Source organism: Malaclemys terrapin, chromosome 1, assembly GCF_027887155.1.
Source record: "Malaclemys terrapin pileata isolate rMalTer1 chromosome 1, rMalTer1.hap1, whole genome shotgun sequence".
Classification (NCBI taxonomy): domain Eukaryota; kingdom Metazoa; phylum Chordata; order Testudines; family Emydidae; genus Malaclemys; species Malaclemys terrapin.
In genome coordinates this window covers 108,662,673-108,683,020 of record NC_071505.1, presented here as the reverse complement: position 1 = coordinate 108,683,020, position 20,348 = coordinate 108,662,673, and the positions used below count along the sequence as shown (strand labels likewise).

Below are 20,348 nucleotides of genomic sequence, written 5' to 3'. Positions count from 1 at the left end.
CCAATCACATCTCCCATTTCCTTAGGCCTTATCTAGACTACAGGGGAATGGGTTTTTTTTTTTTTTTGGTCTGTGTTTTTGGTATATGACAAGGCCTTACTGGAGCTCAGAATATTATTACTTCCTTCCCTCTTGCAACCACTTTCTTACTGAGATTCTGGCCGGTCCCACTGCCATTCTGATACCAGTTCTTAACTGGGGCGCAGTCCATTCTAGTTGCTCTCCTGCTGTCTAATCTTTCTCTCTTTCCTCTCAGTGCCTTTTTGGGGTTCTCATGGTCTTCTTCTCATCTGTCTAGTTCTGTTATTTCTGTCTGCCATCTGCTTGCAATAGCTCTCTCTCTACCTTTCTTCTCTCATTCTCAGTGTGGCTGGCCCAGCCCTGCATCCACCTCCTCTCTCTTTAATTTGAATTTTTTGAGTGTATTGAATTGGATTTTTATCTGAGTAATTGCAAAGCACTTGAAGGGATTTCCATCAGCAGTATATAAATAAAATGGATCAGAATAGATTGGATTGCTGATTCTACATCCGTTCCCATATTCTCTTTCTGACAGGTCCTGACACCCACACATGCTCCTTGCTCAGACTCAGCTAGGTCTTATTGCTTTCATTCTCAGTGTGGTATTGGTGGCAGGCTTTATATTCCTCATAACTTCCTCTTCTTACAGAGATTTTCACCTTGTTTTCTACCTCCTTGTCTTAATGGTACACTTTAAATGCTAAACAACTTGATGATCTGGTTCCTTCATTAAGACTTCACATGGGCCAGCACTGTGCTTACTCTCCTTGTGAACGCCCAAAATGTTACGTCACTGCTAATTTGCTTTAGAATTCCAACCAGTTTGCAACAAGTGTTTATAACTTTGGGTCCCACAGCAAATGAGCATAGCCAAATGAATAATTTGCAATTGGTATTTTATCTAATGAATTTAGCATTTTCCCCCACTAGTTGAATATGCATGAGCAGATCCTGATTTCCTCAAATGTATCTAGTTTGAATTATTTGCCTACATTTTTGTGCTGTTTTAACTCTATGTATCAAACACAAATAGTTCTGTGTGAGCTTTCAATACTTGATATTTGCTATTCACATTGTGTTAAGTTGTAACTGATCAATAAGTCCCCTGGAATTGTTTCTGATACTTGAGTGGATGAGCATGCATATACCTTTGGCCTGATGACTTGTACATGCACAATTAAATTTTGGGGTTGATTAATATTTGTGCACACAGCTTTGAAGTTCACTTGCCATGAGTATTTGTGCTGGTAAAGTTGTTGCTTGGATGTTTGCAGAAAGAGAACGCAAAAGAGGCATAAGCAGAACCAAGGAGAATTCATTCAAAAAAATTCAGCAAATAGTCACCATTTAAAAAAAAAAAAAAAGATTTATTTGCCCAGATCTTTAACTAAGCACTGGAGGGAGAACAAGTGCACCTGAGTCAGATGTTCCCTGTTCCCCAAATCTGAGAAATGCAGAAGCAGAAAGACAGCTGGAAACAGAGGCAGAGGAGACAGTGGATTTTTGTGTGTGTGATCTTTTCTTAGGTCATATGTTCACTTCTCTGCCTATGGGCCAGAACCAGATCCGGGGGAGTGTGACCAGCTTTCCTTTCTTTGTGATTATATCAGAGAGGGGAGGCCCTGAAATATGTTCTGTTGTAAGATGGGGTCACGCTATGGTGGTGGTTGAGAACCTCTGTCATGCGACATGCGGCGGCAGTATCTCCAAAGACAGTGTGATAGCTCTGTGGGGACTCGTTGGGGCTGGGTAGCGTGGAGCCAGTGCTTAAGGTGGTCTGAAAAAAGTGTCAGAGTAGCAGCCGTGTTAGTCTGTATCCGCAAAAAGAACAGGAGTACTTGTGGCACCTTAGAGACTAACAAATTTATTAGAGCATAAGCTTTCGTGGACTACAGCCCACTTCTTCGGATGCATATGCTCTAATAAATTTGTTAGTCTCTAAGGTGCCACAAGTACTCCCGTTCTTTTTGAAAAAGTGTGTCTGAGGGGGTTCCCATAAGCTGGGAGCACTAGCAGCAGCCCTGGGGACTTTAAGCACTGCATGGCGAAGTCTCCACTTCCCCTCCAACCACTGGCACCGTTGATTTTGTGGATCCAGAGCCGGGGTCGGGCTGCATGACACCGAGCCAACAGTTCGTGTCAAAGTGACAGGCCCCTTCCCCAGCTGGGGTCTGGCTGCGAAGGGACGCGGCAGGCTTCCAGGGCCGGGCGAGCCCCGTGCACGGTGCCCGTTCTGCACTCGCTCCCAGCCGCCTGGGGCTTCAGGCCGGGGACCCCTCCGCCCCTCTCCTCCCCAGCGCTGCCAGGCCTGTGCAGAGACATTTGGGGCCCGGGTACATCGTTCCTCCCCCCCCCCGTCACTTTATTTACACAGAGGTTACAGGCGTTGTGGGGACCCCAGAGCTCGGCCCCAGGACAATCGCCCCCTTTGCCCCTATGTCAGCCGCCTGGCTGCTGCCCACCAGCGGGGCCGAGCCCGGCAGGCACTAGGACCTAACGGGAGTGGGGCAGAGTAGGGGCGGAAGTGGTGTTCAGCGGGAGCGGAAGTGACCCGTGGTAGGGGCGGAAGTGGGTGAGGGTCGGAGGGGCGCTGTTGTTGCCGTTGCTGCCGAGGTGTTTAGGGGGCGTGTCCCGCTCGCGGCAGGTGAGGGGGGTTGAGGTTCGGGCCCGGCCCGTAGGCAGAGCCGCGGGGGCTGCCGCTAGATGGGTCCCCGGGGGACCTCAGTGTCCGGGTCACCCCGGGACTGGCCTTACTGGGAGGCCGGCGGCTCTGGGGCCTGGCGGGGGTGTCTGGGCTATGGCGGGGGGGTCTCAGCAACTCCGCCTGTTACCTGACGCTTGTAGGGGGAGCCCGGGCTGGGAGGGAAGGGGATGGGGATGGGGTTCGAGATGACATCTCACTGGGACATGTTGGTAGGACTTCTGAGTGTTACCTGCAGTCCCACAGATGTGTGTGTGTGTGTGTGTGTGTGTGTGTGTGTGTGTGTTCTGTATGTGACTTGCTGAGATGGTGCACTTGTTGCTGGAGGGCATTGGATACGTAATATTAAAGTAAAGGGTTGTTGTAGCATTCTGGGGAAGTGGCTTAATTATATCGTTAATTATGATTTATGAGTTGGGCCTACAAAAAATAGGTGCATATCTTACCTTTCGTGCATAATAGATCTCCTGCAGATATTGGGGTTTATACAGGTAAACTCGGTAAAATGACAATTTTGTAATAACAAAACTCCTAGTTATGGACATTACTAGTATATTCATCAATGCTCTGTGGCAAAGCTTGCGTGATTGGATATATGGTTATATATATATATATGCATGTGTACATATACATTTACATTTATAATTCTGGGTCTGGTTCTATTCAATATCTTTATCAGTGATTTAGATAACAGCACAGAGAGTATATTTACAAAGTTTGTGGACGATACCAAGCTGGGAGGGGTTGCAAGTGCTTTGGAGGTTAGATTAAAATTCAAAATGATCTGGGCAAACTGGAGAAATGGTCCGAAGTGAACAGGATGAAATTCAATAAGGATAAATGCAAAGTACTCCACTTAGGAAGGAACAATCAGTTGGACACATACAAAATGGGAAATGACTGCCTAGGAAGGAGTACTGCAGAAAGGGATCTGGGAGTCATAGTAGACCATAAGCTAAATATGAGTCAACAGTGTAACACTGTTGCAAAAAAAGCAAACATCATTCTGGGATGTATTAGCAGGAGTGTTGTAAACAAGACATGAGAAGTAATTCCTCTGCTCTGCGTTGATTCAGCTGGAGTATTGTGTCCAGTTCTGGATGCCACATTTCAGGAAAGATGTGGACAAACTGGAGAAAGTCTAGAGAAGAGCAACAAAAATGATTAAAGATTCAGAAAAAATGACCTATGAGGGAACGTTGAAAAAATTGGGTTTGTTTCTTCTGGAAAAGAGAAGACTGAAAGGGGACATAACAGTTTTCAAGTACATAAAAGGTTGTTACAAGGAGGAGGGAGAAAAATTGTTCTTCTTGTCCTATCCTCAGAGGTTAAGAAGCAATGGGCTAAAATTGCAGCAAGGGAGGTTTAGGTTGGACATTAGGAAAATCTTCCTAACTGTCAGGGTGGTTAAGCAGTGGAATAAATTGCCTAGGGAGGTTGTGGAATCTCCATCATTGGGGATTTTTAAGAGCAGGTTAGACAAACACTTGTAAGGAATGGGCTAGATAATACTTAGTCCTACCATGAGTGCAGGGGACTGGACTAGATGACCTCTTGAGGTCCCTTCCAGTCCTATGATTCTATGTATGCCAGGCACTCATGGGACTGCTGTTATTTTTTGTCCTTTGATTATTTGGTAATTTGCAATTACCAGACTTGTGTACATATTTGGTAATTTTTGGAAATATGATTAATGACTTTGAGAGTTAGCATCACATTGCTGTGAATGCTTACATCTCTGAGTTGCTTCAGGCTGTTGCAGATGCAGGAAGGCAACTTTCCTTCAGTTTTGTATCAGTTACTGCTTGGTTTGCATTTGAAAGACTCTCTTCACAACCCTAGACATTTACTTTAAAAAGAGTTTGCATTTTGCAGAATCTGAATCAGTACCTCAAATGGATCTGATAGTAGATACCACTGCATTTGAAGATTTTTGGCCCCTCCCCAGCATCATAGGCACCACCATCCCATTCACAGAAATAAAGCTTACTTGTGGGTGGAGGCAGGGCTTAAAGTGGACTGAATCACTTGGAGTCACAGAACTATTAAAAAAAATTATCTGAGTCAGGTCTGAGGCAAGTAAATAGCTGCTGACAGGACATTGTAAGTGTATTAAAGAACCACTCTGAGATTTAAAAATATGTTGCAAACAAATGCAGTTGTTCCTAGTAATGACAGATCTGTGACCAATTTAAGCCTTAGAAAGAGGGGCTTGATAACCTATGAGATTCATACTGATGTATAATGGTCTGTTTTGATGGGATGACAAGTTTGGAACAGGCTTTGTTCCGGCCCTTATTGTGCTCTCCACAGCTGTGGACTGTATTGTTCAAATCCTGCAGTGGAAGCAGTGCAGTACTATAAGGCTTTGAATTGCAGTTTGTATATTGGGCATGGAGAATTTCTAAAGAATCCCTGAATAATGAACGCTGCTGTGTACTCATTATGATGTAATTTGTGTACACATAGGAAAGCCCTTGCTTTAGTTACTCAGTACTGATGGAGAAAGAATTGCTGCCATTTGAAATATGTAGTGAGGAATACTCTACAAGCAAAAGCTGCAGTGTGTGTTTGGGGGGAGGGAGTAAGCTTGTGAAACTGGTTCAGTCATCATTACCCAGGACATCAGCTGATGGTTTGCAGTAAAGTTATGATGAATAATCTTCTAAAAAAATTATTAATCTGAATATCAAGTAGTTGCTGTTGAACCAGCAACTAATGCAAAGAAAGCCACCGGCTTGTGGAAGATTTGTAGTTCAGCAGTGCATTATAATCCATTTTTTAATGTTCCAGAGAGAGCTCTGTTTTTTAAAAGTACAAATTTTGGATTTAAGCTGTACATTGGTATGCTTAAAGTAATATTACTAACCATTGACTAAAATAGATGCCTCTCTTGCACTGTGGAGATGCATTTGTCAAATAAATGCGTGGGTAATGTTTTAAAAATAAACACATGCTATTGTGATAAATGCATTCATTCTAATAAAATTCTTCTGTGTTGAAAATAAAGAGTGAGTCAGCCAACAGTAATACATATAGTTGCTGACAGGCATAATAACTGCTGTGAAAAAGGTTGTTATTGAGGCCACATCAGCAATGGTGGGCACAGATAATATTTACTCTAATACTGAGTGAAAAACTTTGCCCCATTGTAAAATCACATCATGCAATGTTAAACTGATCAGTGATTGATCCAAGGTCTTTCCTATCAAAAAGAGGTGACTCTCATTTCTCTAAGAGCATTGCAGATATGCTTCCACCACTAGACGAGGGGGTCTCACCCTGAGGAAAAGTACGCTTTCTCTGGGTCTTTTTGCCTCTTTACTGTGATTGGTCCATTTATAGGCAATCAGTGCCAACTGCGGTGGTGATTCATTTGGTGTGAACAAATGTCTGCTAGGGACTGGTCTGAGACCACCATCTCACTTCTCTTATACCATTCAGTAGCCATCACTGGAAATGGCTTGCAGTCTTCTGACCCAGATCAGGTGACCTAAAGGTGAAAGGCTCTATATCTATTGCCAATTTTCTGAGGCATCCAGTCTTCCTAGAGTACTGAGATTACTCTGGAACAGAACAGATACCACTTCCTCTGCCTGATGCAAGGTCTGGAAGCAAACTTATTTTGATGTCTCCCTTGGGAAATTTTCTGCATTTGTCTTCCTTTGAGTCTTGTTCTGCTGTTTTGCCACTCCCCTCTTTCTGCTCTGGTTAGGCTGTCGTGATTTGGGAAGGATGTCTGGGGGTCCCTTGATGTGTTTGTTTAATTATATTTGGTTGATGAACTCGTCTCATTTAGAAAGTGGAAAGAGCTAAAATGGCAACATTATTAAATCCATGTGTTCCCTGGGACTGCTTTGTCAAGACAGAAATGCCCAACCCACCACCCCACCAGTCCATCAGTGCTTCCATCTTAAATGTGGTGCTTTTCTTATTTATTTGTATTATAACATCTAGGAATCCCAGGCATGGACCAGAACCCCAAACACAAAACAAAAACAGTTGTTGCCCCAAAGAGCTTACAGTTTAAGATGCTACAACAGATATTTACAGACAAAGGGGGAGCGTAAGGAAACAATGAGATGGTATTTGGCAGTGTGACAGACCGTGGTCTTAGTACACCAGTAGCTTAGCTGCTGTCAATTTTTTTGTAGGCCTCATGGCAACGGAGAGTTTTAAGGAGGTATTTAAAGAAGGACAATGACTGAGTTTTGAGGATGTTTATAGGGAGTTCCTCTGAAGCCTGTGGGAGCAGCATGGGAGAAAGCATAAAGGTGCATGTTTGAAAATCTAACAAGTGGGTGATGGAGGCTGGCATCATGGAGAAGTTGGAAGTGTAAGCTGATCTTTTGCTGCTGAATGAGAGGTGATAGGTTGGTGGAGATAGGTCATGAAGGGTCTTGAAAGTAGAGACAAGTAGCTTATGTATGATATGCTAGAGAAGAGGGAACCAAGGAAGGGATGCAAAGAGGGGGTGACATGCTCAATTTCCTAGCCCAACACTTTGGTCTTTTGCAGCAGCATTCTGAATGGATATCAGTGGGCCAAGATTGCATTTGTCAAGGCCAGAGAGAAGGATGTTGCACTAATCGAGACATGAGACGATGAGAGCTGACCACAATTTTGTAAGCTCTGTAGATGAGAGAGAGAGAGAGAGAGAGTGAGTGCTGATGGATACTCACCTTTATAGATCTCTCACTCGTTCCACCAAAAGAATCATGTAACTGTAATGCCAGTGGCACTAGCTGAACAGGCTGAGGGCTCTGTCGCTGAGATAGGAGGGGTCAGGGATTGAAAATGAGAAGTTTATAGTGCTGGCCATTGAATGGTGACTCTGAAGCTTGTTCTCATTGGTGCCAAATCCTCCCTCAAATCCCTCATTTCACTGCAGAGCCCTACAGCCTTGCCCTCATACCCTTACCTGATTGGTACTTCTACATGGAAGTGGTGCTGTCACTGCAGTGCGCTTCCTGACTCACCATCTCTGCTGGACTGGGGACATAAATACTCCTCAGGAATGGCAATAATCCTTTGTTCTACACACCTTGTTAAATCCCCTCCCTGCCCTTTTACTCCAGACTGCACTGGATGTTGACTGTCTGTGAGGCTTGTAAGTGGCATTCTTGGGGATGATTTTTTTTTACTCTGCTTTCTTGTCATGTATCATCTGCTGCTACTTCTGCAGCATCTCCTCTTGAATGACACACACTCAGCAGACCACTCCATGAGGCTGATCACAGGATCTTGTAATAGCATGGGAATTTCCTCAGGCTCTTTTTCCTGCTGTATCCCAGAATCCTTTGTTTCTTCCTTGTCCTTTGCCTGGCACTTTCCTGAGGAATGTAGATCCTATTTCAAAACCTGTTGCCTGCACTAATTTTTCTGTTGGCTTCTTATTTCCATTGATTGATTGCTTTGGCTCTTTTGTGTTACTTTACATTTGTCGACCAATTTCCCTAGTCACATCAAATCTGTTCTGCTCTACTGCTGCTCCAAAGCCTTTGGCAGGACTACAGATATGGTCTGCTTTCTGTCTTGCTGCTTCCAAGCATAACCAGTTTGAGCTCTTCTATAGCAACAGAAAATAAAGGAAGTCTGTTTCTTAGCATGTTGGGCCCTGTTTACTTGTGTTCTTCCTCAATCTAGCATCACAGATACAGTTCTTTCTACAGTTGCAAGTGTCTTGACATCACTTAAGGATCAATTTAAAAGATGTGGGGAAAATAAGTCATAGGAGAAGAGACTGACTTCAGGGCACGAGGATCAACTCTTTACACACTCTGTCTCTGTGAGATATTTGGGGAGGGTCTGCAGGTATTCAGTGGGAGGTACTGGGAGCTCTTTCACTTGAAACATTTTAATATTTGACTGGATGAAACAATTCTCCCTTGGCCTCCTGGGGGGGAATAAGATGGAACCTAATAGTAAAAGGCTGTTACATCCCTAACTCAAGAGCATTCCTGCCAGGCAAAAGGTGTGCTCCTTGTGTGTGGAACCCAACTTTCCCACAGAACATTGTGTTGCCCTGGATTTGAGGGGTGTGTATACCCCAGAATGTGATCAAGCTAATTGCCAACCATATTATGTGCATTCAGCCACCATGAAGTAATGCAATAGAACACCACTTAGTTAAGGGTTAATTTGGAGACAGGCTTTCAGAAGCAAGGTGATATCTAGCTGGCAGTTTCTGCTAATCAGAATGGGAGGAGGGGACAAACATGTAAACAACTGAGTCTGAAAACCTTGGTGGTTAGAAAACCTTGTCTAGATGCCTCTGATATTAAAGTTCATTGAAAGTTAGAAAAGTGATGATCCAGTAGGGGTCATTATGACCTATGTGTTTTGTAGAAGTTAGTTATAAAAGATTAGCTAATAAAGTGTACTTAGGAGCAGTCCTCTGAAGCCAACTTGAGAGACGTTTTTCCTGACACACTTTCTCCCCGGTGGGTAAGCAACTGGCCACAGTGAACCTGCTGTTAATTACTCAATACCATTCCAGACGTTAGGTAAATCTCTGGGCTGTTCTAAACCTATTGCTTATGTTTGTGTGTGCTTAAATCTAATAAACTGCAGTTTTAGACGAGAGCACGCTTACTTGCATTACTCCTTGATCAGACAGAAGTGCTGTGTTCCTGTTGATTTGTTCCTTACACCGCCTGGAGTGAAATAGTTACGTTGCCCCTGTTGGGGATTCTGAAAACCCCGGGTAACAATTGGTCTGACTGGCGTTCCATATTGTTTAAACTTCAAGTTGAGCATTCACCTTTTTTTTTAAATTAGGGTTTCTTCTTTGCTGGTTATTTCTTCTACTTTTACTATAAAAAGCTTTGATGGGGCAACAAGCCTTGTGGATGAGGAGGGGGAAGCAGTAGGTGTGCTATACCTTGACTTCAGTAAGGCTTTCGATACTGTCTCACATGACCTTCTCATAAGGAAACTAGGGAAATATAGACTAGATGAACTTACTATAACATGGGTAAACCACTGGTTGTAGAACTGTACTTAGAATAGTTATCAACGGTTCACAATCAAGCTGGAAGGGTATACCGAGTGGAGTACTGCAGAAATCTTTCCTGGGGCCGATTCTATTCAGTGTTTTCATAAATGATTTGGATAATGGCATAGAGAGTACACTTATCCACAAGCTTTATACCAAGCTGGGAGGGGTTGCAAGTGCTTTAGAGGGCAGGATTGGAATTCAAAATGATTTGGAGAAATGATCTGAAATAAACAGGATGAAATAAATAAGGAATAATTCAAAGTAAGAAGGAAATTCAAAGTGGGAAGGAGAAATCAATTGCACAAATACAAAATCGGAAATGACTGCTTAGGAAGAAGGAGTACTGCAGAAAAGGATCTGGGGGTCATAGTGGATCACAAACTAAATGAGAGTCAGCCGTGTAATACTGTTTCAAAAAAAGCAAACATCATTCTGGGATGTATTAGTAGGACTGTTTTAAGCAAGACACGAGAAGTCATTCTTCCACTCTACTCAGCATTGATAAGGCCTCAACTAGAACATTGTACCTGGTTCTGGGCATCCCACTTGAGGACAAATTGGAGAAAGTCCAGAGAGCAACAAAATTGATTAAAGATTTAGAAAACATGACTTAGGAGGGAAGATTGAAAAAATTGGGTTTGTTTTGTCTAGAAAGAAAAGTCTGGGGGACATGAGTCTTCAAGTACATAAACGATTGTCACAAAGAGGAGGGTGATAGCGTTCTCCATAAGCACTGAGGACAGGACAAGAAGCAATGGGCTTCAATTGAAGCCAGGGAGATTTAGGTTAGACGTTAAGAAAAAACTTCCTAACTGTAAAGGTGGTTAAGCACTGGAACAAATTACCTAGGGAGGCTGTGGAATCACCATCACTGGAGGTCTTTAAGAACAGTTTAGGCAACACCTGTTGGGGATGATCTATAGGTGCAGGGGACTGGACTAGATGACCTGTTGAGGTCCCTTCCAGTCCTGCATTTCTATGATCCATGAGAGAAGCATTCTGTACATTAGAGAACTATTTCCAGCTCATGCCTGCCCAAGGGCAAGAACTCTAAACTGGAGAGCTTTCATGATGGTATAGAATAGCAATCTCTAGGCCACTGGACTGGCTTAAATTGGAACTTTAACAGTAGCTGCTACAGTGTACCTGCCAGAAGTACAGGAATAAGTGTCCTGGCTTTCCCACAGTGCTTTGGGATTAGAAATTTGTGAACTGTGATACTGGTGATGGAGTCCTGGTGCCTTATGAATATGCTCTCTCAAACATTGTCTTGCTAAAGAGGGAGAGAGACTTGGTCTACACTTGGGTGGGATGGGGGGAATACCGTAGCTGAAGTCAACGTATCTTAGGTCGACTTACCTCACGTCCTCACGGTGTGGGGTCAACTGCCGCCTCTCCCCTGTCGACTCCGCTTCCGCCTCTTGCTGTGGTGGAGTACAGGAGTCGACGGCAGAGCGATCGGGGATCGATTTATTGTGTCTACACTGGATGCGATAAATCGATCCCTGATAGATCGATCACTACCCACCGATCCGGCGGGTAGTGTAGACGTACCCTTAGTATTAAACCAGTTAAAATTGGTCAAATTTAAAAATTTTGGTTAAAATTCAAAACTTGGAAGGGCAGGGGAACAGGAACAATTTTGACAATCTGGGAAATCCCTCTCTACCATTTTTTTCCCTCCAACCAAGTTTCCTTTATATATAGGAGGCTTGGTTCTGGAGTGAGCCTTGTGCCCCTTACCCTGTCAAACCTGGGATATTATGTCAGCTCTGGGTTTTTACAGCTTTGGTGATATTAGGGTTGCCAAAGTTTCTCCCGATCATCTAAGAACAAATCTCAGACATGGCAATTTCCTACAGGCTGGTCTGCAATACTCTTGAGTTTAAAAGATGTCACACTGATCAGGAAAGATGCTGAGCAGAGAATGCTGTGCCCATTTCTGAGCCTCAAGGAGCACTGTATGAAATGGCCCTTCACTTGAAGAGTCTTAACGTTTGTTGCTCTCACGCAGGGCTTGGAAACAATTACCAAACACTTACTATCCAGAGGCAAATATGAAATGGAGGAGGAGAAGGGAGAACTACAAGCGAGATCCTGAGGCAACAACACTAGCATTTTAGCAGCCATGTTTCCCAAGTGGCAAGAGTGAAATTGACATGATTCTTGTCGCTTTCATTGATGCCCATAAGATTTTAAAAAGCAGCAGTTAAGCTGTCTAGCTAGTGTTTTAGTTTCACTCTGATTGGGAAAATTATGAGCAGTGAATGGAGACTCAGGAGAACACTGCATCGGGTTACATTCACTTCAGGTTTGGAATGCTATCTAAACACCCATGATGGTCAAGAATGTAATTATTAAATAAACAACCTTAAATTGCACTGAATTGATAATGAAGGAGCTTAAGCTCACTGGGAAAGCTTCCCACTTGCTAGTGGTGAGTAAATGAGTTTTTTCCGAGCCCTGTTCTCATGACATGGCTGCTCCTTCACGGTTTCTAAGGGGGTCCTGGCAGACAAATGCCTGTGCATTTAGCACCAGAACAACTTGGAATGCTAGCATTGTCTTCATCTCTCCTTTGTTACTTAGCTTCAAACTCCATTGTGCTGAGGTAATCTTCATCCCTTCAGATAAAAAGTGCTGCCCTGACTTCCTGGCTCCCAGAATTCTATGGCAGGAAAACTGCAAGCAGATAATCCCTAGGGAACTACTCTGTGGTGTGGTTGCTGGACCTTCGTAATATTGGGTAACTGCAGACACTGCACACTCTGCCTGAGTTGTAGGAGAGATGGTGAAGAACACAGCTGGGAGAAATAGTACTAAGATAAACCTGAAAGAGCAAGGGAGGCACTTTCAGAAGATTAAAGATAGTGAGCAGGAGAAGAGGAGGAGAATTGTGTCTTGAGAGAAGCTGCTCCAAGATGGAATGATATGCTGTATCCTGTGGCCATAGTGTCTGAGTTTGAAGGGAATAGTTTTCATCACTTGAAAGCAATTTCTGCTGCTTTTAATCTCCACTCTCTCTGACCTCTTCCTGAGATAACGTCTGCCAAAAAGCAGTCCAACCTGCAGTTTATTTCCTAGATTATTGATTTCCAGGGCAACAAAAAGCTGGGGTAAAAATAGGACAGTTCATCTCATGCAAGTCACCCTGTTGGGGTCTTCCTGCTAGCTAACATTGGAAGTACTGAATAAGTTCCCCCTTTCTTTTGTGTGTGTGTGTGTGTGTATTAGGGAGTCCCAGCTGCTGCCACATTGTCCGTAAGAAACACAAGCATCCTCTTTGCTGCTGCGTATACAAAACTGGCAGGTTGGATCTAATGGATTTGGCATGACCAGATTGAATAGCTGACTGTGCTAAATATCATCTATTGAGCCCTAGTAATATCGGGTAGGGACGCGGGGGAAATATTGTGATATGCATGAATTTTTGTATTGGGGGGAAATGCAGGGAAGATCTAGTGGGTCTGAGGAAAGGATGGAAGTGGGATACTGGAAGTATTTGGGTGGGAGGGAAATGTGGTGGTAATGGAGGGTGGGGGGACAAGGGAGGGCAAGATCACTAAGCTGAAGACTATAACCGAACATTATTGCCCTGTGAGTTGGAAGAAGGGACCAGCTGTTTTATTTCAGGGAGATGCTATATTTTCAGAGAAATATATTGTTCGTATGTGAGGGTATTAAAACGAAGGAGCTTTGAACCCTGCTGAACCAAAGCCAGCTGTATGAGCTTGCTGGCATTGCAGCAGCAGGACAGCTGGAATTCTCATGGAGACTCAAATAGTTAAGACAGTTTGTCACATTTAAATGGTGTCAAAGGGAAGTAATAAAACAGGGAACTTGGAGGTATCCTGGGCCTAAGTGGGAATGGACACAGATGAAATGGCCCCATTTGGGCAGTCAAATGAAGGGCGGGGGAGGCTAGACCTGGACATTGAGAATGTTAAAATGGGTCTTAGAGACGAGGTGGGTGAGGTAGTGTCTCTTATTAGACCAGCTTCTGTTGGTGAAAGAGCAAGCTTTTGAGCTATGCAGGGATCTTCTTCAGGTCTCACCCAGCTGTTTCTCTAATATCCTAAGAACATAAGAACAGCCATACTGAGTAAGACCAAAGGTTCATCTAGCCCAGTATCCTGTCTTCCGACAGTGGCCAATGCCAGGTGCCCCAGAGGGAATGAACATAACAGGTAATCATCAAGTGATCCATCCTCTGTCGCCCCATTCCCAGCTTCTAGCAAACAGAGGCTAGGGACACCATCCCTGCCCATCCTGGCTAATAGTCATTGATGGACCTATACTTCAGGAACTTATCTAGTTCTTTTTTGAACCCTGTTATAGTCTTGGCCTTCACAACATCCTTCGGCAAGGAGTTCCACAGCTTGACTGTGCGTTGTGTGAAAAAAACTTCCTTTTGTTTGTTTTAAACCTGCCGCCTACATGAGACCAAAATGGCTACAATAACACTGCAAACGAAAGTGGGTCTTAAGCTTTTCTTGGGTGAGAGCAAGAGTTGAGAAGGATTCTCTTGAAAATACAATTCTCTAGTAAAAGAATGGAGGGACCCTATAAAGAAGAGGAGCATCTGCTGTGAGACAGGTGTGTCTGTGGGGGCCATCTTCACTGACAGAGCTGGTATGATTGAAGCACAATTCTGTAACTTCAGTAAGTCTCTTCCTTCAATATTTACCTTCTTCGCTTACCCCTTCCCAGAATCCATCCATTCGTGTCTGTGACGATAGGCTGAGTTTAATCTTTGGATGCCAAACCAATCCAATTGAATCTTGTTTCTTTCTATTCCCCTCTTACCCCTCAAGATAATCATTTCAGTTATAGGAAATTTACTTGTTCAGCAATAATACCTACCTTTTGTGTAGCACTTTTCATCAGTAAATCTCAAAGCACTTTTCACAGTTATCCCCATTTTACAGACTGGAAATTGAGGCACAGAGCAGGAAAGTGACTTGCCCAACGTCACCCAACAAGCTAGTAGCCGTGCTGGGATTAGAACTCAGGTATCCCGAGTACTAGTCCAGTGCCTAGCCACTAGGCCATACTGCCTCCCCAAGATGGCTGATGCCTTGAGGAATGTGGGTTTGCCTCCCTCCTCACTTCCTAGATGATAAATGGGAGGAGGTAGTGGTAAGACTTGATCGCAGTTCCAAACCCAAAAGTTTCAGGGTGGCAAATGTGCCATGGGGGAGTATGGGAACTCCTCCATGTCTACCCTGCTAGAAACTGCTCTGTACTGTTTTATGAAAACCATATGGTTTTAATGGAATGTTTACCGTAAATCTTGAAAAAGCCTGGTAGAATAGCTACTGGGGGAAAATTTGTCCTGGCACATATGAGTGACATTTGTGTTTTAGCTCAACTGAGAGGAGCCTGCATCCCAGGTTAGGAGGATGCTTGAAGTTCCCTAGATTACTGGTGGAGAGTAGTCCTGCTCAGTTGGTTGATAAAGGGGGAAGAGTTGTGAAGAATTTTTATGGACAATATGTGTGACTCAGTTTACCTACTCACTTTGTATTGTTACTCACTAGGCGTGAATGGGTTAATTTCTTCCTCTGTAACAGGGAAATTAGGGATGGTTGTATGTCACATACACTAGTCTGGATTGAACTCAAAAATACTATCAAGAACTGAATGGAATCAGCACATATGATAGAAGAACCAGTGACCAGAGTCTGACTGGGCATTATCTCTTAACACCTGGCAACCAAAGGAGAGATGTGAAACACAACGGGGGCTGCAATGAGGGATAACGACAGGAGGTGTCAGGTGACTGTTGAAAACTGGGATGGCCATGTCTACGCCACAGGTCCTATCATGGCATAGCTACGGCCACTAACTATGCCACTATAACCCTGTAGTCTAGATGAAGACTACAGTGATGGAAGGGTTTTTCTTCTGTTGACCTCTCTTCATCTGCACTGGTGGTTAGATCAGCATAGCTATGGTGCTCAGGGGTACAGATTTTTCACAACCCTGCGTGCTGTAGCTATGTCAACCTAAGATTTAAATGTAGACCAGGCCAGAGATCTGACGGAGACTTTGGAGGCCATAGAATAATGGGGCAGTTGCTTTTGCCATTGGAGAGCTTTGCCATTGGAGAGCCAAGTCTTGAGCTTGGCTTTTCCATACTGACCTAAGGACTATCAAAGTCTGTACTTCGGGTGACTAATAAATGCTGGTTTGCTTTGAAAAGGCTTTCCTATGTCACTGCAAATCCTTACAGGTTATATTGTTCCCTGAAGCGGTAAAGTCTCTAACAGTATTCTGAATTCATACAGACACACTGAGAAACAGGGATGCTGTAATCCGAAGGCCCAGTCTGAATTGTAGAGCTGTGAGGCTCACCCTTTTGAAAAGCTAAACCTAGGGCAAATAGGGATACTCCAAAGTAAACTATAAAGATGGGGCATCAAACCCTCTGAGATGAAACACCTTCAGTTTTGGAGGCCAGCTTATACTACAGTCTCTTCCTGCTATTGTATGTACGTGAACATCTAAGCAATATTTTTTAAGTAGTTGTTTGAAGTGTCCCATGGGCTTGTTAAGCTTTTTGTTTTGCTCATCTTTACTCTGAGATGATTGAAGGCATTTTTATACAAATCCCCTGGCTGGGTTGGGTTGGGTTGGACTGGAAGTTTAGACGGCAGTATTTAGTGTTATTCAGATAAAAGGTATCTGGCATTTTAAAGTCCTGCTGGATCATAATGTTGTTTGTGCTTTATGCAGATACAGTGGTTGCTGTTCTTCACACCTGGAAAATGCCTGTAGAAATTATGGGTTATGGGGATGAAATGGTGGAACCAGTCTGGGCTGTTCTCTCCCCTGGATGAGGATGTATATGCTGACCATGCCGTACCTTGTGGCACAACAGCAGGGGAAAGGGTGAAGCCTCCAGCAGCAGGCATGGTGATTAGTGAAAGCTTTCTGCCAATAGGGCACTAGGATTTTTTTCCCTTCATCTGTCGGTGCAGGAGTTGCGGAATGAGATGTAGTCACAGCAGCAATGAAACCCACTTCTGCCATTCCCTGGGAGAATGGAGGAGGAGACTGTCACTTTAATAGACATATGGGGAAGGGAGAAAGGACATGGACCATCTTTCTGCTACAGCAGGTCCCAAATCAAATGTTATCTTGCTCCTCAATTTAGTGCGTTAATAGCCTACAGTAACCCATTACATTAAGACTATAATATAGGTGATGCCCACCCCATTTCAGTCCAGGGGCACATTGATGGGTGAGAGGCAAGGATGCAGTATGTGGTGTGCACGTGAAGCCCTGGAGTCATGATGAATACCAGGGCAAACTCTTCAGTAGGCTGCCTCTTCTGAGGCTATAACACGTGGGTGGCTAACTCCCTTTGCAAGGGAACTGGCTGCTCCAGTGACATCTTGCCAGTGAGTGACTATTGGAGATGCACAGGAGGCACCTTGCTTTTCTGATGCGGTGTAGGATGGCCGTTTTTCTCCTCTCCTCCCTAAGTTGTGTCCGTGTGGAAGTGCCACACTCCAGAAACACAGGGCTGTAGATGAGTATTGCTCTCATATTTTGTGGGTAGGAGGTGATGTAGATCCTGCACCTATGACTAGGTTCCTTTCATGGACTGGTAAATGCTGCTGGGAAGGTGGGGGTGAGAACAATATCCTCTAAAGCTCCCCAGCTGTCTGCATTATATGCCTGTGGCTGGGGAGCTCTGGCTGCCCTGTTTAATTTGCTCACTGTGATGCACAGCTGGAGTTGGTCTCTGCTGCAGCTCTCTGATGGAAGAGCTGGGAAGCTAACTCCACCCGCCTCCCTTTTCACAGGGCTCTGTGTCCTCACAGCATCTCTCTGGCCAGAGAGCCCCTCCAAACGTGGAGAAGCCCTGGTCTGGGTTTTTGTGTCTGAAGTAGGCAACCTGGGATCTTGAGACCTAAATCAGGTCTGTCTCTCTTGGGTTGTGGGCTTGTGAGCTGCTATTTAAGAGGTCTCCGGTACCATGAGAGCTATGGTGGAGTGCAGCCTGCTGCAGGGCCTAATTACAACCTTATTAATGCCTTTTTCATCACTTCCTTCGAGCCTTCAGATGGTGATTAAACCTATTTATAGGGCCAGAGTTCCTTAATATTCAGCACAGTGCACCTCTTCCCAATCAAATCAGTAACATCTGCATCTCTGAGTGCTGCTTAATAACATTGTAGAACATGGTTAATTAAAAAAGATATAAATAGACTTTTTTCATCCTCTAACTTTTCAGAGTGCTTTCCCCTCCCTTCTGCAATCCAAATAAAACTTTACACAAACTGAGGAAAGGTTGGCTTAGCAGAGGGAGCAGGGAAAACCTCTTGTCTTTATCACCTGTGGGTCAATGGGAATCCATCCTATTGGACCCCTTCCCCAAATCCCGGCCCAGGCCCCACCTCTTCCCCGAGCACACCGCGTTCCCCCTCCTCCCTCCCATCACTTGCCACGCGAATCAGCTGTTTTGCAGCGCAAGCACTGGGAGGCAGGGGGGAAAAGCGGGCACGCGGTGCGCCCAGGGGAGGAGGCAGGGCGGAGGTGGAGGTGAGCTGGGACGGGAGGGGGGGCAGGGAGCTGCCGGTGGTGCTAAGCACCCACCAGTTTTTCCCCATGGGTGCTCCAGTGCCTATGAACCCTGGCACTTTCTGTGCCAGCTGCCACCGTTGGACAAACACGCAGAGGATTCAAGGCAAAAATGCCACCTTGAATATTCATAAGTTAAGATGTTTTGGTCAAAACTTCAGGTTGGAGTAACTTTAGTAACAAGTATGCAGTATGACAGGAAAGGACTCTTCTCTTTAGAGGTCTCCTTGGGCCTAAATGTAAAGGCTTATACGAACCAACTACACCAGAGCCAATCTGACTTGACCCGAGCCCATCGGGTTGTTTACACACCTGACCCAACACTTTTGTAGTGTGGTTCGCATTGGGTTGCAAGGGTCTAGATGCTGGCCTGGGCTCCATTTTCTTTATTTTGTTTCCAATATGGAGCCACTGGGGCTATTGACTCCCTGGCTCTGCTGCCTGCCTCTCTCATGGCCGGCTGCCCACACCAGCTCTGCACCATGCACTTGAAGGTTCCCCCTGCCCCTGGGTTGCTCCCCCAGCATGTGTCAGTGCCACTGTCTCATCCCCAAGCTTGTCCGAGTGGGGGCTTCCCACTCCCAGTGCCTACAATTTGTCTCCAGCCTCCTCCTACCTGTGGGGTCAGTGCCTCAGTGGCTGCATGGTCCACTCCTGCTGGCTGCTGCACATAGGCGGCCGGTGACCTGGCTGTTGGAGGAGGCTAGCCCCCAGCCCCTCCCCTTGTGCCTGAAGCCCTGCCCTTCCCCCTCCCCTTCTGGGACAGCCAGCCCTGGTGTGTCAATTGGTGCGGCTGCAGGGCCCCCAGCCCTGGTGCGCCAGGCGGCCCCAGCACCAGCCGCCCTGAGTCCCTACAGGAGGCAGGCCAGCCAGCCTGTGCCAGGGCAGAGCACTGGGAACCGCAGAAGGGGGCTTGGCCTGGGGGTGGAGCGTGGGTGGGGCCATGCTAGGCTGTTTGGGGAAGCACAGCCTCCCCCAGCCTACGATACCTGCCGCCCATGCTGCTGCCACTACCTTGCTATGCTGTGAGTCAGGGCTGGCTCTAGGCACCAGCAAAACAAGCTGGTGCTTGGGGCGGCACATTTTTAGGGGCAGCATGGCCGGCGCCAGAATGCCGCCCCTAAAAATGTGCCCCCGCCGCCCTAGCTCACCTCTGCTGCTGCTGCCACGGCACGCGAAACAGCTGATTCGCGCGCCGCTGCTCCCCCTCCCTCCCAGACTCTCAAGCCTGGGAGGGAGGGGGAGCAACAGTGCGCGAATCAGCTGTTTCGCGCGCCGCGGCGGCTCGGGGTCTCCCCCTCCCTCCCAGGCTCTCAAACCTGTTTCACGCGCCGCTGCTCCCCCTCCCTCCCAGACTTGAGAGCCTGGGAGGGAGTGGGGGAGGGGGAGACTCCGTGTGTCCGCGGCGTGGGCGCCGCTTCTCCCCCTCCCTCCTAGGTTTGAGAGCCTGGGGGGAGGAGGCAGGGCTGGGGATTTGGGGAAGGGGCGGAGTTGAGGCGGAGCTAGGGGTGGGGTAATTAAAGAACCGGGGGGGGGGGGGGCAGCCAAAATTGTTTTTGCTTTGGGCGGCAAAAATCCTAGAGCTGGCCCTGCTGTGAGTGCTGCAGAGAGAGACGTGCTGCGACTCGGCATGCTTATTGCGCAGTGCGTGCTGCTTAGTGAGGTGGCAGCAGCTGGCAGGGCTGGGGTACACAGCTGCCGTCACACTGACCCCACGGGCAGGAGGAGGTGATCAGAGACTACCCAGCCCACCCCAAACCCGACGCTTTTAGTCAGGTCCCATCAGGTTGCCAAGGTCTACTTCTCTTCCTCACCTGCTAAGGCACTTGAGATTCGTATTTAAGGAAGTGCTTGGCCTAAAGTCCCCTCTCATTCTAGCAGACCCAAGCAGCTGTGTAGAACAAGCTCATGCTTTTGCCAGAGCTGTGGTAGGCCGCTACCTGCATCATTCGGAAAACCTGCTACTTTCTCTGCTTGTTTTAGTCAGAGGGAGTAGCCAAAAGCCATTTTAACAAACCCTTTTGTGTTGGTTTT

At 45.9% G+C, this 20,348-nt stretch overlaps 1 protein-coding gene across 1 annotated transcript in view; it reads left to right on the top strand.

Moving 5' to 3' along the window:
• Positions 1–2,589: 2,589 nt before the first annotated feature.
• Positions 2,590–20,348, top strand: part of WASHC1 (WASH complex subunit 1) — a 70,320-nt gene continuing 52,561 nt past the window's right edge. Inside the window, exon 1 of the mRNA XM_054034825.1 lies at positions 2,590–2,665. The gene's annotated coding sequence lies outside the window, so the exon portion shown is untranslated. The remainder of the gene's footprint in view (positions 2,666–20,348) is intronic.